Source organism: Bos taurus, chromosome 17, assembly GCF_002263795.3.
Source record: "Bos taurus isolate L1 Dominette 01449 registration number 42190680 breed Hereford chromosome 17, ARS-UCD2.0, whole genome shotgun sequence".
Taxonomy (NCBI): Eukaryota; Metazoa; Chordata; class Mammalia; order Artiodactyla; family Bovidae; genus Bos; species Bos taurus.
Genome location: NC_037344.1, coordinates 68,973,299 through 68,990,841, shown reverse-complemented (window position 1 = coordinate 68,990,841; position 17,543 = coordinate 68,973,299). Strand labels below are relative to the sequence as shown.

Here is a 17,543-nt window from a genome sequence, read left to right as displayed (position 1 = left end):
TAACCCCTGATACACAAACTACGAATGTCTCCAAGTGCATTATGTTAAATAAAAGCAGCCAACCTCAAAAAGTTACATGCCGCATGATTCCATTTACATCAAACTCTGGGAAAGACAAAACTGTAGTGACAGAGCACATCTGGAGCTGCCAAAGACAAGAAGTGGGAGTTCCCCCAACTGAAGGACCAGGAGAATTTTTGAGATGGTGGAACTCTTCTATATCTTGATGAGAGTACTGACCACATGCTTCCAAAACTTGCAGAACAGTACTCAAAAAGGATGACTTTTCCTGTATACAGATTATACTTTAAATTTCATTATTATACTAAAAAACCATGGCTTAAATTTTTTCAAACCACAGATGTGACAGAATCTGTATTATAGTTCTGAAAAACAGGGACCAGATACCAAAACAGCAGAACACTAAACCATGTTAGAGCTGCCTCTGAGTCTGATAGCTCCCTTCCATTAACATTTTGCCTACAAATCTAAACGGTATCTGCAGGCAGAAACAAACTGAGGATTAAAAAACAAATCCATTTTTAAAAGAAAACTAGTGTTTACATCCTAGGCATTTTAAGAAGAAAATGAGCTTTGTCAAGGAGGGAATAAAATTCAAACAGTAAATATTAACATTAATCTTTTCCATAATCACGACAGTCACAACAAATAAGGTTCCTTTTCTAATTTCGGTTCAAAAACCCAAAATTTTACTTTACAAAACCTGCAAAAGATTATTAAAAGATCTTAACATTTGCCTAAAATCTTTAAGAGCTTTCACTTAACTGGGCAATACAGCAAAGAACTCAACTACCTCTCAAGTTACTTAACCCCATTTTGCCTTGATTTCCTCGTCAGTAAAACTGGAATAATTATAATTAAGTATAATAACTGGGGCTTCCCGGGTGGCACCACTGGTGAAGAACCCCCAGTCAATGCAGGAAAGAGACTCAAGTTCATCCTCTGGGTCGGGAAGATCCCCTGGCAGGAGGGCATGGCAACCCACTCCAGTGTTCTTGCCTGGAAAATTCCATGGACAAAGCCACCTGGCAGGAGTCCCGAGTCCGACACAACTGAAAAGACTTAGCACACACACATGCTGGGAATAATCCCAGACAATTAAATGACTTAATACATACAAATTGCTTAGAATAGTCTCTGGCATACTTAGAAGTCTCAGAAATTTTTAAGCCAATCTAAATGAATGATCTTAGTCACTGTGTGTCCTTGTACAAATCATTTTCTTTTCACATCACAATTCTGTTCTGTGACGTCAGAGACCAAAATTCAATGGCCTAAATGCCTAATAATACTATTCTATGTTCCTATTAATTTTACCTCAATTGCACCAGTCACCTTGCAAAGGTTAGGTATTATCCCTACTGTATAGAAAAATCTGAGGCCCAAATTAAGTCAAGTAACTTGCCCAAAGAGATAGCAAAGTGAAGACAAAGCCAAGGCACAGATCTGGTATTCTGAGAGTCCTCAAAACTTTGTTCTCTTCAAACATTTTAGCCTTCTACCAATCCCTCCCCTTCTTACAGAGACACAGGTATGACACACTCAAAAACAAAATCAAACCCTCCAATGTACTTTTTGGCCCCACAACACAGCATGCACGAAGGCACACAGGATCTTAGTTCCCAGACCAAGGACTGAACCTCTGCCCCCTGCAGTGGAAGCCTGGAGTCTTAACCACTGGAACACCAGGGAAGTCCCTCCAATATACTCATTTTAAAAATTCATTAAGCTATACATTTGTTTTATGCACCCTTCCACATGTTTAACGTTGTAATTTGAAAAGATAAAATAGGTTTCTTCATTAAGTGTATTCATGTATGAATAGAGGTAGAAGAAAATTTAAAAACCTGAAGAAAACTATATTCACTAAAATTACGTGAGGTGCTAAAAGTTTTAAAACTGAAGTGTTACATACATACAAAAAAAGTATATACATTCTAAGTACACAACTCAATGATTCTCATAAAGCAAACCATGAAATTACCACCCAGATCAAGATACAGAACATAACTCGCAACCCCACAGTCTCCCTGTGCTCACTACCAAAGACAACCATTATTCTGACTTCTGCCGCCATCTATCAGGAGTTTTCTGGTAACTTTATAAAAGTGAAATCACACAGTTAGCACCGCCTTGTGAATGGTTCTTCCACATACACTTAATTTTTCTTCTTGCAGACGGAGTGCACTTAGGCTTCCCAGGTGGCACAACAGTGAAGAACCTGCCTACCAACGCAGGAGACGCAAGAGACACAGGTTCCGTCCTGGAGTGAGGAAGAAATGGCAACCCACTCCAGCATTCTTGGTGGAAAATCCCGTGGATGGGGAACCTGGCAGGCTACAGTCCACGGGTTGCAAAGAGTCAGACTCAACCGAGCACAGAAGAGCATGGAGTAAAAAGGGTTCTCTCACTGCCGTCAAATATTCAATTTAAATCAATCATTCTGAAAGCAAACCATTCCTCAAGCCATAAAATATCTAAGGTATTGGTTTATTTAAAGGATAACTAGTACTCTCTCCCCCCAGTGAGAGTTCTAAGAAACTTTCAGTTACTTTTAATAGGAGAAAACAGAAATCCAAAATATCTCAGTAAATATCCTTTCATCCATAAAATTGAATTATAACCTTTAAAAAGCAAGACAGAAGAAAAAAAGGGAGGGGACATCATGAAGAAATTGCAGACTCTAAGTCTCTTAAAAATAATTTTGCTCTTTTATATAAAAATGAGTTGTCAACTATAGCCAACAATACAAAACTGCAAAATTTTGTTTGCACCAAAATACTTAATTCCAATGCAAGTCTGATAGCGCTGCAACAAAATTTTTAGATAAGTAAATGCTTCTATTTTATCCTGAGATGCTCTGCTTCTGCTAATCTACATCACTGTCTCATTTTAAGAATCCATAAGCAGTGCTGTCCAACATGTAGTCACTAACCACGTGGCTATTTAAAATTAAAATGCTCAATTTAGCTCCTTGTTCAAACTAGCCAAAATTTCAAGTGCTCAATATGTACTGAACAGCAGTTATCAAATGTCAGAAGGAATCAGAGAAACTTCTATTGAACAACATGTTTCATATATGCTGTCTCGTGTCACACTCCTCGTTTCTTACAATATCCTGAATGCATATCCTAAGAAAAAGGGGACTTGGTAATTCAGTGGCTAAGACTCTATGCTACCAATGCAGGGCACCAGGGTTCAATGCCTGGTGAGGGAACTAGATCCCACATGCTGCATCTAAGACCCAACACAGCCAAATAAATAAATTTTTAAAAGGCCTTGGGGTGGAGAGGAGAAATTTAAAAAAATAAATAAAAAATGATGATGGATGAGTAGTATGGATCACTAACTTATTTCCCATCTCACTCAAATTTAATTATCACTCATTTGGAAATTTCTTCTCCTTGGCCTCATTAACCTAATTTTAACAGCTTTTTAAAATTTTGAGATCACATTTAGGGGAGTGGGAGAAGATCAATCTTTGGCTCTTCTAGGTTCAAGATCTCATTCAGATAAGACCTACCTTTCTTCCTGCCTCAAATTTTTTCTCTCCGAGCTCCTCCGAGACATTTTCACTTGAATATTCCCTGGTCTCAATGTTAAATGTGTCAAGGGTTTCATTTCAGTCCTTTTCCAAACTCCCCCTCCCAGTTCTACATTTCTGTACCATCACTATTCTCTGAGGCCCAAAACCCACCAACTCTAAGTCCCTGCCACTAAACTTCCCATTCAACTACTTCATTCAAGTATTTGTGTATTTCCCTCAGGCTGTCAACTAAGAATGCTTAAGTTAGCAAGCTAAATTACCACCCTGCCACCACCTTAATTCAGGTCCTTACTACCTAATTCTGAGTACAGGACAGATTTTTCACTGCTTTCCAATCTTTGCCTGTTCTCAATTATGCACACTGCCACAAGACATCTCTTCCCTGCAAGGGCTCAGTACAGAGAGTAAAAGAAATTTTAAGTACTTTAATATTTTATTTCAATTTTTAGCACTTTACAAACTTATTTCTGAATCTTCTATTCTGTGCTAGCAAAACAAAAACTATTTCCCAAACATAGCTCTTTGTGCCTTACCTAAGTAAAGCTTGAACTCCTCATTTCTACTATGCAACTTCAACATGTTAGCTGTTTTATATGGCAAAACTACCCAGCTCAGCGCCTCTTACACAGCACCCAATTTTGAACGAAACTAAGTGAACAGATCAGGAGTAAGAAAGTTACAAATATACATACTGGTTTAGCATCAATATTTATTGCATGCAGTTCTACTCCCCCAAAATTTACTCTGCAGAGTTATTTCTATAGGAATTACCCTACAGCTCTTCAAAAGTATAAAGTGCAAGAATATCCATCAGAGACAGCACTTTTTGTAATACGGGGAAAAGTACCCCCCCCCCCAAAAAAAAATCCCTAGATGTCCATCAGTAAAGGACTGGATAAATAACTCTCGTGTCTATAAAAAGTTTTAAAAAACTACAGTCCTTAAAAACAGGTAAATAGGTCCATGAATCAGGGCAAATTGGAAGTGGTCAAACAAGAGATGGCAAGAGTGAATGTCGACATTCTAGGAATCAGCGAACTAAGATGGACTGGAATGGGTGAATTTAACTCAGAGGACCATTATATCTACTACTGCAGGCAGGAATCCCTCAGAAGAAATGGAGTGGCCATCATGGTCAACAAAAGGGTCCGAAATGCAGTACTTGGATGCAATCTCAAAAACGACAGAATGATCTCTGTTCATTTCCAAGGCAAACCATTCAATATCACAGTAATCCAAACTATGCCCCAACCAGTAATGCTGAAGAAGCTGAAGCTGAATGGTTCTATGAAGACCTACAAGACCTTTTAGAACTAACACCCAAAAAAGATGTCCTTTTCATTATAGGGGACTGGAATGCAAAAGTAGGAAGTCAAGAAACACCTGGAATAACAGGCAAATTTGGCCTTGGAATACGGAATGAAGCAGGGCAAAGACTAATAATGCACTGGTCATAACAAATACCCTCTTCCAACAACACAAGAGAAGACTCTACACATGGACATCACCAGATGGTCAACACCGAAATCACATTGATTATATTCTTTGCAGCCAAAGATGGAGAAGCTCTATACAGTCAGCAAAAACAAGACCGGGAGCTGACTGTGACTCAGGTCATGAACTCCTTATTGCCAAATTCAGACTGAAACTGAAGAAAGTAGGGAAAACTACTAGACCATTCAGGTATGACCTAAATCAAATCCCTTATGATTATACAGTGGAAGTGAGACATAGATTTAAGGGACTAGATCCGATAGACAGAGTGCCTGATGAACTATGGAATGACGTTCATGACATTGTACAGGAGACAGGGATCAAGACCATTCCCATGGAAAAGAAATGCAAAAAAGCAAAATGGCTGTCTGAGGAGGCCTTACAAATAGCTGTGAAAAGAAGAGAAGCGAAAAGCAAAGGAGAAAAGGAAAGATATAAGCACCTGAATGCAAAGTTCCAAAGAATAGCAAGAAGAGATAAGAAAGCCTTCTTCAGTGACCAATGCAAAGAAATAGAGGAAAACAACAGAATGGGAAAGACTAGAGATCTCTTCAGAAAATTAGAGCTACCAAGGGGACATTTCATGCAAAGATGGGCTCGATAAAGGACAGAAATGCTATGGACCTAACAGAAGCAGAAGATATTAAGAAGAGGTGGCAAGAATACAAAGAACTGTACAAAAAAGATCTTCACGACCCAGATAATCACGATGGTGTGATCACTGACCTAGAGCCAGACATCCTGGAATGTGAAGTCAAGTGGGCCCTAGAAAGCATTACTACGAACAAAGCCAGTGGAGGTGATGGAATTCGAGTTGAGCTATTTCAAATCCTGAAAGATGATGCTGTGAAAGTGCTGCACTCAATATGCCAGCACATTTGGAAAACTCAGCAGTGGCCACAGGACTGGAAAAGGTCAGTTTTCATTCCAATCCCAAAGAAAGGCAATGCCAAAGAATGCTCAAACTACTGCACAATTGCACTCATCTCACACGCTAGTAAAGTAATGCTCAAAATTCTCCAAGCCAGGCTTCAGCAATATGTGAACCGTGAACTTCCTGATGTTCAAGCTGGTTTTAGAAAAGGCAGAGGAACCAGAGATCAAATTGCCAACATCCGCTGGATCATCGAAAAAGCAAGAGAGTTCCAGAAAAACATCTATTTCTGCTTTATTGACTATGCCAAAGCCTTTGTGTGGATCACAATAAACTGTGGAAAATTCTGAAAGAGATGGGAATACCAGACCACCTGATCTGCCTCTTGAGAAATTTGTATGCAGGTCAGGAAGCAACAGTTAGAACTGGACATGGAATAACAGACTGGTTCCAAATAGGAAGGGGAGTACATCAAGGCTGTATATCATCACCCTGCTTATTTAACTTCTATGCAGAGTACATCATGAGAAACGCTGGGCTGGAAGAAGCACAAGCTGGAATCAAGATTGCCGGGAGAAATATCAATAACCTCAGATATGCAGATGACACCACTCTTAAGGCAGAAAGCAAAGAGGAACTCAAAAGCCTCTTGATGAAAGTGAAAGTGGAGAGTGAAAAAGTTGGCTTAAAGCTCAACATTCAGAAAACCAAGATCATGACATCTGGTCCCATCACTTCATGGGAAATAGATGGGGAAACAGTGGAAACAGTATCAGACTTTATTTTGGGGGGCTCCAAAATCACTGCAGATGGTGACTGCACCCATGAAATTAAAAGACGCTTACTCCTTGGAAGGAAAGTTATGACCAACCTAGATAGCATATTGAAAAGCAGAGACATTACTTTGCCAACAAAGGTTCGTCTAGTCAAGGCTATGGTTTTTCCTGTGGTCATGTATGGATGTGAGAGTTGGACTGTGAAGAAGGCTGAGCGCCGAAGAATGGATGCTTTTGACCTGTGGTGTTGCAGAAGACTCTTGAGAGTCCCTTGGACTGAAGGAGATCCAACCAGTCCATTCTGAAGGAGATCAGCCCTGGGATTTCTTTGGAAGGAATGATGCTGAAGCTGCAACTCCAGTACTCTGGCCACCTCATGCGAAGAGCTGACTCATTGGAAAAGACTGATGCTGGGAGGGATTGGGGGCAGGAGGAGAAGGGGACGACAGAGGATGAGATGGCTGGATGGCATCACTGACGTGAGTCTGGGTGAACTCCGGGAGTTGGTGATGGACAGGGAGGCCTGGCGTGCTGCAATTCATGGGGTCGCAAACAGTCGGACACAACTGAGCGACTGAACTGAACTGACTGATTTTGCGATAGGGTAAGATGTTTATAATACACTGAGAAAAAAATTGTAAATCAGCAATGTACAGCTTGATCATATTAAAAGGAAATTTTAAGATCTGTATATTAATCAAAAACAAACAATATGGGACTAAAATTGCATTCTATTCAAACAACTGAGTACTACATAGTTATTAAGAAAACATACATATATTAACATAGATAAATTTCAAGCTTTTTCAAACAGCAGAATATATACACTAAGGTACTATATGGATTTGAAACACAATAATACTACATGTCAAACACACACAGACATCTGTAGGAAGAATAAAACAGCACAGGATGGCCTAAAATGGTAAAACCACCTCTGGATAATAGAAATAGGATTTAAGATGAATGCAGGAAGGACTCCAACTATGTAATATTTTGCTTTTTAAAAACAAATATAAATACCTCTTTGAGGCAAATTTTACAAGATATCAACATCTATTAAATCTAAATCAACTTTTAGGCACATGGTGTCTGTTAAATTATTCTCCATATTCTTCTGAATTTTTGAAATATTTAAATTTTCTTTTAAAAAAAGAAAGCCAAGATTGTGGGATTTGGGAACAGAAAAATGGGCTTAATCAACTTATACAAGGTATTTTTTTAAATAAACCTATATATCTTTATTATAAAATTTTAAACTAAAAAAGCCTATAAATTTATATTAGTATCTACCTTTATTACCTTGATTGCCCTTGAACTTTAATCTTATTCTTTAAAAGAATAAAGGGCAGACAGTTAATAATGTTCTACCCCAGAAATCTAACATTCTGAATGATATATCATCCATCTACACAAGCACTGAAGTTACTATAATGTTCAATAAACAGCAAAAGCTGATAGGCTTTACCTAATCACTTAAACTCTGGATATATTATATAGATCTTCCTAGAGTATCAACAGATGAATGAGTAAATAAATTTACAGTGGCTCAACTCCCAGCTATATACATTAACACCAAAACCCCAACTGTCAAAATAAAAGTCATTTATCTAAGTATCTTCCAGTTCAAATTACATGTGCAAAATCAGTATCACATCTGGGCTGCTATAATCCTATTTGGGTTTTTTTTCCCATTTAATATTTTTAAATACACACAGGGCTACAGTTCTTACTCCACATGGCAAGTCAGCAGGAAAACTAGGAATTCTGGCCGAGTCCTGTGTTTAAGTTCACAGTATCTGACTTTTCAAGATGTCATTCATAATTCTCAATCAGCTCATTAGGAAGGGAAATATCAGGTGGAGGTCTTGTGTTTAACTGTGACCAAAGCCCAGACTGCCTCAGTGCCACAGTGGAATTTACAGTCAGAAAGTTCAAATCGGCTTGCCTGCCCCATTTTCCCATACTGCTTCCTACAGCTGCCACTCTCCTTAGGAATTGGAGTTGATTAATGTTTTTTTTTGCGGCGGGGGGGGGGGGGTCACACCCCATGGCATGCGGAACTTTCTCACCATACTTCCTTCAGTGGAAGTGTGGAGTCTCAACCACTGGACCACTAAGGAAGTCCACAACCCATTTCTTTAATGCTGACTATGATTTAAATCTTCATAAGCCAGCCAATGAAAACTAAGGACATTAAAATGTACTTTAAAATAGCAGGTTTTCCCTAATTATAATAGTAAAAAAAAAAGTAACACATGTTCATTACAGAAAACTGGAAAACTACAGAAGAACATAAGGCAGAAAATGGTCACTATTCCAGCCAGAAATTAATCACTATTAGTATTTCCATTCTTGTCTTTATAGAGTCTCTCTTATGTATAAAAGTATATTAGTTCACTTATGAAACATGATTTTAAGTTCAGCAGATCAAAGGGGAAATAAAATACTAGCTTCTTCAGAAGACTAATTTTTTTTCAGCCTTTTCGGAATAAACCAAACCACAGGTACAGGGAACTGGAGAGAATAAGATAAGTGACAGAAACTATATTTGCTCCTTTTCATTCACACTATGGCAAACCCTGCAGTCCATGTTTGAAGAACCATCATACACACAAAAACTGAGTATGTTTCCTTTTTAAATAGCAAGCTACTATATAAATACAGATACATACACATACATATACACACACACACACGACTCTTGCCAGTAGGAGGAACCCACACAATGAAAGGAATTACATCAAGACTTTTTTGTCACCATGCATCTATCCTGAAGAGAAAGTAAGGGGATATCTGAAAGGCTGATGTAAAATTAATGACCTCTCCCCCAGAAATGTTTTCTGTGCACATCAGATGAAGGAACGATCTAACTACAGAAAGTGATGTGTTGGTTTCACAAGACTATAGTTTATTTACACGTGTAAATATATAGGTAAGAGTTTAAACAGTCCATAAAATTGATAGCTTCCTTTATACCAGGCAGTACATGAAGTGCTGAGGAGTGAAGGAGAACAGCCATCAGTACCTACTTCTGCAGGCTTCCTGGGTGGCTCAGTGGTTAAGAATCCATCTGCCAATGCGGGAGATGAGGGTTCCATCGCTGTGTGGGGAAGATTCCCTAGAGGAGGAAATGGCAACCCACTCCAGTATTTTTGCCTGGAAAACCCCATGGACAGAAGAGCCTGGCAGACTACAGTCCACAGGGTCGCAAGAGTCGGACATGACTTAGTGACTAAATACCACCTACTTCTTCAGGCTTACAGTCTTTAAAGACGATGTCAAACACTCCTTTGAGGCATGTGGCCTCAAAGGAGTCACAATACTGCCCGTGATTAAATGATGCTCTCAAACCCTTATGAGGATCTAAGATGTCTGTGACAACACCTTATAAATCATGCTACCTAAGGTAAAAAGGAATACCTGGCCTTTTTCCAAAAATACTATAAACAGCAATCACCTTCAATATAAATTATCTTTTAACTGGCAAAAAATAATCACAAGTTGCTCTTTTCACAATCTCGAAGACTTCAATATCATCTTTCTCCAATAATGACCGATCCATATAAAATTACTGAAATTAAACTCCCCATGATAGGAAGAGAGAGGGAGACTCATTTTTGTAGGGTAAAAGCACCATTTCCAGATTTCGTAACTAAGCAGCAGGGAGGAGAGGGGCAAATCAAAAGTAACTTATGAACTTAAGCACAAAGAATTCTGCCCAGTGTCACAGGGCAGCCTGGACGAGAGGGGCGTTTGGGGGAGAACAGGTGCATGCATATGAACGCATAAGAACGGCTGGCTCACTGTGCTGTGCGCTTGAAACTACCACGATACTGTTAATCGGCTATCTTCCAACACAAAATAAAAAGTTTAAATTTTTTAAAAACAGGAACATATTCAAACTTTAAGGAAAAAAGTCACCTTTTAATCCAGGACTCAGAGAAAGTTTTGGCCCAAGAAAGCATTTTTTAAGTTACTGACTCAGGCTCTTCCAAATGGAGTTAAAGAGTGACAGGTTAATTGTGGTATTTTGCAAGCAAAGGAAAGCTAGTACATAGCAATTATTCATCTTTTTCAGTCTCCAAGACCTAAGCTCTTAGAAAACAAAAATGTTACAACCAAACTGCTTTCCATAAAGCAGAGACTTTAAAAAATATACTCTACAGAATATCAGTTCTTCATCTTTAAGAGAAGTAGGCTACTTATTGAGACTGCTTCCTATCCCATGATTGGCCCTTTTCAAATCAAGCACCTCAACACAGACACAGACAAGCGCCTCAGCTGGTGCTTTATGCGCAAGGTCTATGTTTCCCTTATTGCAGACATGGCTCTCGATAGCACAGGCCACTGTGAAGACTATCATAATCCAACTAGGCTGGACCACCTGCAGAACTAGTGGGAAAGCTCTGAAATAGTCGACCATAAAAGCCCAACATTACATCTTAAGTGTCTAAAGCAGTTATATCCAAAGTAGAACACAGTACACCCAAGGAGTACCCAAGATGCTCCACTGCAGTAAAGGAGAAAGATACTTGAACTTTAATTCTCATCCTTGTTAATTTTTTTCTCTATATTTTATAAGACACACAATAACCAGTTACTATATATATTATTTGTAAATTAAATAGTTGAGGATTGAGGATTAACGCTCAATAATTTTTAAGTAGTCTCTATCATTGCCCTTCCATTTTCACCTGCTCCTTCCACAGCTAAGCTGTAGAGAGTAAGTGCCGATGATGAAAAAAGAACAAAGGAAAAGGTATTTCCAAACTGTTTTAAATTCCCACCAACAAGCTGCTGCTGCTGCTAAGTCGTTTCAGTTGTGTCCGACTCTGTGCGACCCTGTAGACGGCAGCCCACCAGGCTCCCCCGTCCCTGGGATTCTCCAGGCAAGAACACTGGAGTGGGCCACCATTTCCTTCTCCAATGCATGAAAGTGAAAAGTGAAAGTGAAGTTGCTCAGTCGTGTCCGACTCTTAGCGACCCCATGGACTGCAGCCCACCAGGATCCTCTGTCCATGGGATTGTCCAGGCAAGCTAAAAGGTAGTAAATCACTAGAAAGAATATTTGGAACCGGACAATGATATTACTGAAGGCGGCAATGGCACCCCACTCCAGTACTCTTGCCTGGAAAATCCCATGGATGGAGGAGTCTGGTAGGCTGCAGTCCATGGGTCGCTAAGAGTCGGACACAACTGAGCGACTTCACTTTCACTTTTTCACTTTCATGCATTGGAGAAGGAAATGGCAACCCACTCCCGTGTTCTTGCCTGGAGAATCCCAGGGACGGGGGAGCCTGGTGGGCTGACGTCTATGGGGTCACAAAGAGTTGGACACGACTGACGCGACTTAGCAGCAGCAGCAGTAGCAATGATATTACTGTTGCCGAGACTTTAAAATAGCACCCTATTTAGAGGATACCCTGAGTATACTGAAATTTAAAAAACAACCCTTTGCCAGATAAGCCCACTTTTAGGAATTTAGCCTGAGAAAATAGCAGCATAATTGTATTTTTAAAAGCTCAAACAAGAGACTTCCCTGGCAATACAGTGGTTAGGGCTACTCACTTCCACTGCGGGGGACATGGGTTTGATCCCTGGTCAGGGAACTAAGATTTTTCAAGCCATCTGGTGCAGCCAAAAAAAAAAAAGTCCAAAGGAGTTCATCACAGCTCTGTTTTATGATTTTATGAGGGAAAATTGAAATGTCCATTAACAGGGAATTGCTGTAAACTATGCTGCACCCATATCACAGAATACTGAATACCCATTAAGGGAACATCAACTGGACATGGGAAGTTGCTCTTCTTTAAGTATTTCAGTAGATAAGTAAAAAAGAAAAACACCAAACATTACATCTAAATGAGATTAGGGATCAGCTCTACTTTCTTTCATTCTCCTACATTATCTCCATTTTTTTGTAGGTTTCACACACACTCACACAAATATGTACTGTAGCTTTCATAATCAGAAATAAAAACTTCATTTTGAAATTTAAAATGAAATTAAAACTCCTTATTATTGCCCTGTAGACTTCTAAAGCTTTTTATAAACACACTACTTTGCCCCATGTGGTTTGTGTAATCAGTCTAAATACTTTACAATTATAAATTTGTTTTATCTTATAGAAACATGAGAGGCGTGAACAAAAAAATAAGAATGACCCTATTTCAAGTAAACCATCCTGTCTTTATATCAATTCTTTCAAATGCTAGGATTTATCAATATACTTATAACTCCTTACATTTGCCATATTATCAATCTATGAATATTTCAGAAAAATAGTTTTATGTATCTTCTGCAACTAAATTACAGAAGCATTAAAGAAAATAAATTTAGAACATAAATGAAATCAGGAAAGCTTCCTACTATCTCTCATAATAAAATCATTCTAAACATATGCCAGCAAATTTGGAAAACTCAGCAGTGGCCACAGGACTGGAAAAGGTCAGTTTTCATTCCAATCCCAAAGAAAGGCAATGCCAAAGAATGCTCAAACTACTGCACAATTGCACTCATCTCACACACTAGTAAAGTAATGCTCAAAATTCTCCAAGCCAGGCTTCAGCAATACGTGAACTGTTAACTTCCTGATGTTCAAGCTGCTTTTAGAAAAGGCAGAGGAACCAGAGATCAAATTGCCAACATCCACTGGATCATGGAAAAAGCAAGAGAGTTCCAGAAAAACATCTATTTCTGCTTTATTGACTATGTCAACGCCTTTGACTGTGTGGATCACAATAAAATGTGGAAAATTCTGAAAGAGATGGGAATACCAGACCACCTGATCTGCCTCTTGAGAAATTTGTATGCAGGTCAGGAAGCAAGAGTTAGAACTGGACATGGAACAACAGACTGGTTCCAAATAGGAAGGGGAGTACGTCAAGGCTGTATATTGTCATCCTGCTTATTTAACTTTTATGCAGAGTACATCATGAGAAACGCTGGGCTGGAAGAAGCACAAGCTGGAATCAAGATTGCCAGATTGATTATTGGGAGAAATATCAATAACCTCAGATATGCAGATGATACCACTCTTATGGCACAAAGTGAAGAGGAACTCAAAAGCCTCTTGATGAAAGTCAAAGAGGAGAGTGAAAAAGTTGGCTTAAAGCTCAATATTCAGAAAACGAAGATCATGGCATCTGGTCCCATCACTTCATGGGAAATAGATGGGGAAACAGTGGCTGACTTTATTTTTTGGGGCTCCAAAATCACTGCAGATGGTGACTGCAGCCATGAAATTAAAAGACGCGTACTCCTTGGAAGGAAAGTTATGACCAACCTAGATAGCATATTCAAAAGCAGAGACATTACTTTGCCAACAAAGGTCCGTCTAGTCAAGGCTATGGTTTTTCCTGTGGTCATGTATGTATGTAAGAGATGGACTGTGAAGAAAGCTGAGCGCTGAAGAATGGATGCTTTTGACCTGTGGTGTTGGAGAAGACTCTTGAGAGTTCCTTGGACTGCAAGGAGATCCAACCAGTCCATTCTAAAGGAGATCAGCCCTGGGTGTTCTTTGGAAGGACTGATGCTAACGCTGAAACTCCAGTACTTTGGCCACCTCATGCGAAGGGCTGACTCATTGGAAAAGACTTTGATGCTGGGAGGGATTGGGGACAGGAGGAAAAGGGGACGACAGAGGATGAGATGGCTGGATGGCATCACCAACTCGATGGACGTGAGTCTGAGTGAACTCTGGGAGTTGGTGATGGACAGGGAGGCCTGGCATGCTGTGATTTATGGGGTCACAAAGAGTCGGGACACGACTGTGCGACTGAACTGAACTGAAACATATGAAGAAACAAATAGGTATGTAACAGATCTAGGTCTGGACATATAACCAACATGATGCTGGATGTATAATCCGCACTATGAGACAGTATCTTTGTAATTACCAGACAGTCCATTTAAGGGAAAAGAGTTAGAATATTAGCGTAAGTTTATGTCTTAACTATGTTCATTAAGTCAACAATTTATAACAAAGCTATGAGGTATTTTGTGGATTCCCAGGTGGCTTAGTGGTAAAGAATCCGCCTGCCAAGCAGAAGATGTGGATTTGATCCCTGGGTCGGGAAGATCCCCTGGAGGAGGAAACAGCAACCCACTTCAGTATTCTTGCCTGGAAAAATCCCACAGACAAAGGAGCCTGGTGGGCTGCAGCCCAGAGGGTCACAGAGTCGGATGTAACTGCGTGTGCACGCGCGTGCAAACACACACACACACAGTATTTCACCCTTAACAAAACAGCTTTAAATTTAACCAAACTTCACAATTTTCTTGTGATTTTTCATATGTTTTATGTCTCACTATTTTATAGTCATCCTAACTGCAAAGCTCGGGTACTATGTCCCTAAGCAATTGCTTCCAAGTTTTACAACTCAAGAAAAAATACATTTGGGAATTTCTTGGCGATCCAGTGATTAGGATTCTGCACTTTCATTGCAGGGGTCTGGTTCAATCCCTGGTCTGGAAACTAAGATCCCAAAAGTTGCACAGAGCGGCGCTGGCGGGGTGGGGGGACTGTAATTATAAAATTACATTTTATGTGGCAACAATACACATATAGTAACATAAGTAATGTATAATAAAACAAAAGTTTCACAAATCAATAATTATTTTTACCATTTTCTATGTGCTTTTAGAAACCACATTGATTTCATTATGTTGCCACCTGCCATTTAGAAAACACAGGCCTAAAACATTACACAGAATGTGCCAAAGTCCCTGACCCTATCACTTTCCACCACCACACCAACATAACAAAATGGGTGAAATCCAGCAATCTACTGTAAGGGCAAGTGAAGTGACAGTCGCTCAGTTGTGTCCGACTCTTCGACCCCATGGACTATACCGTCCACGGAATTCTCCAGGCCAGAATACTGGAGTGGGTAGCCTGCAAACCTTGGCACAAATTTAAGACATCTCGGCCCTCTGAAGTTTCTTGAAACACTACTATTCCTATTGGCAGACTGGATGCAAGTGCTGCTCAAAGGTTTTTCCAAGCAAAGAGTACAGAAAAGAAATCTTTTCTGTTGCTTTATCAGTGATATTACTAAATTCCGCACTTGACAACAAACACCAGATTTACCACTGCTCCACAAATCAACTCTTCCAGGAAAACAGGATTCTAATACAATAGGGCTCCATCATCATCCACTGACATTTTTAGACTGCTTCATATACACAATTCCATTTCATCCTCACTGACACAGTGAAATACACAGAGAAGTTGCTCTTCTTCCTTTTACTAATGAGGGACCTGAAGCTCAGAAGGCTTATGTGGTTTGCCAGAAAACACAGCTAATGAGAAGCACAACCCGGACTTGAACTCAGGACTTACTAGTCAACCACTGTCATGCTACAACGGTTTTCACTTTAAATGTCTGATATGAACTTGAAAGTTATGTTAAGGTTCTAGATGCAAAAGTGAAGATAAAAGCACAAAATTAAAATGAAAAATAACAATGTTAGCTATTCTGGTAGCTTCTAAAATTGGGAATCCTAGTTCAATCGGGTATGGATTTGATCTCATATTTTGTCTAAAGTTTCACTGATTATAAAACTACATATAAATTCAGCATAGAAAATTACAGAATTGGGTGGGCTGTAAGAAACAACTGACCACAGAAATTACACAAACTTGCACCAAACCATTCTTACTCTTGTGGCTTCACACTCAATTATGAAGTTCCCTATGTGAAATCCGTTTTGATTTCAACACTAAGTGAATTACAACAGCATAAGCATGTTGTTTCTGCATAACACTTGCAACATGCATGCAATTTCCAGAGCAGTTTTGGACAATGTCTATAATCCATAAGTCAAAAGCAGAATCCAAAACAGAAGGTTCATCTATCTATGAGATTAATACTAAACAACAATTACAAATTATTTAAAGATTTGCAAAATCAGGCTGGAGAAACTACTTTAGGTCAATAATTACAAACCTTTTAATTTTACGGATAAGAAAATGGAGGTCTAGAGAAGTGACATTCCCAGCAGCAGTCAATTAACAACACAATCTAAAAAATAAAAAACCAAGGCACATTTAAGACCCCAAAACTAGGGACAGGATAGTGTCCAATGACAGTCTTTAGAAAACAGAATCTCTTAGGCAAACCACAAGGACTAAAAAATCTGACTCTAACTCAATGCAAATTATCAAATAGCTTTTAATAACAAACACTGTCATAAACCACCAAAACTGTTCTTTTTCCCACCTCAATGCTATCCATTTACTCAACAAATACCTGAGGGCATAGTATATGCTCAGAACTATGATTACTACTCCAGACACCAAAGAAAAAAACCATGCAAAGCCTCCAGCTCTTGCAGTGGACAGGTGGGTGTGCTTCCCTAACAGTACTACACTACGATTTAACAGGATGTTGACCAAACTCCTTCACTGCTCTCTACGACTGTAACATTTTCTTCCAACTCCTCCAAACTTATAACAAACCTTACCACACCCCCTCTGAAATATGAATACTTCCTTTGGTAACTCAGCACTCCACTTTACCAACCGAAAGTGTTAACCAGAACTACATCAGACTTTAGAACTGACTTTGCCACTCCTCAAGGCCTTAGGCGTATTTCAAGAACTTTTCACAATCCACAGTAAACCTTCCTGGTTCACAACCCTAGTCTCAAGTGACTGTTAATTCACCTGCCCTACCCCCACTTCACTAGAAACCTGAATCAGACAGTTTAGGGGGAACAGTGATGTTGGAAAGCAGCTTCAGTGGAGCTCTTCGTGGCCCACAAGCAGACTTTCTGCCTCTCCCTCTCTGCTTCTGTCCTCTGGATTGCTCATTATATCTCTGGA

At 39.4% G+C, this 17,543-nt stretch overlaps 1 protein-coding gene across 16 annotated transcripts in view; it reads right to left on the bottom strand.

Annotated features, from left to right (window-relative positions):
• The window catches only part of MTMR3 (myotubularin related protein 3), a 131,428-nt gene that overhangs the window by 111,897 nt on the left and 1,988 nt on the right, over positions 1-17,543 (bottom strand). Inside the window, exon 2 of one of the 16 annotated variants that reach the window (XM_059876098.1) lies at positions 16,666-16,740. The gene's annotated coding sequence lies outside the window, so the exon portion shown is untranslated. 16 annotated transcript variants of the gene reach the window in all.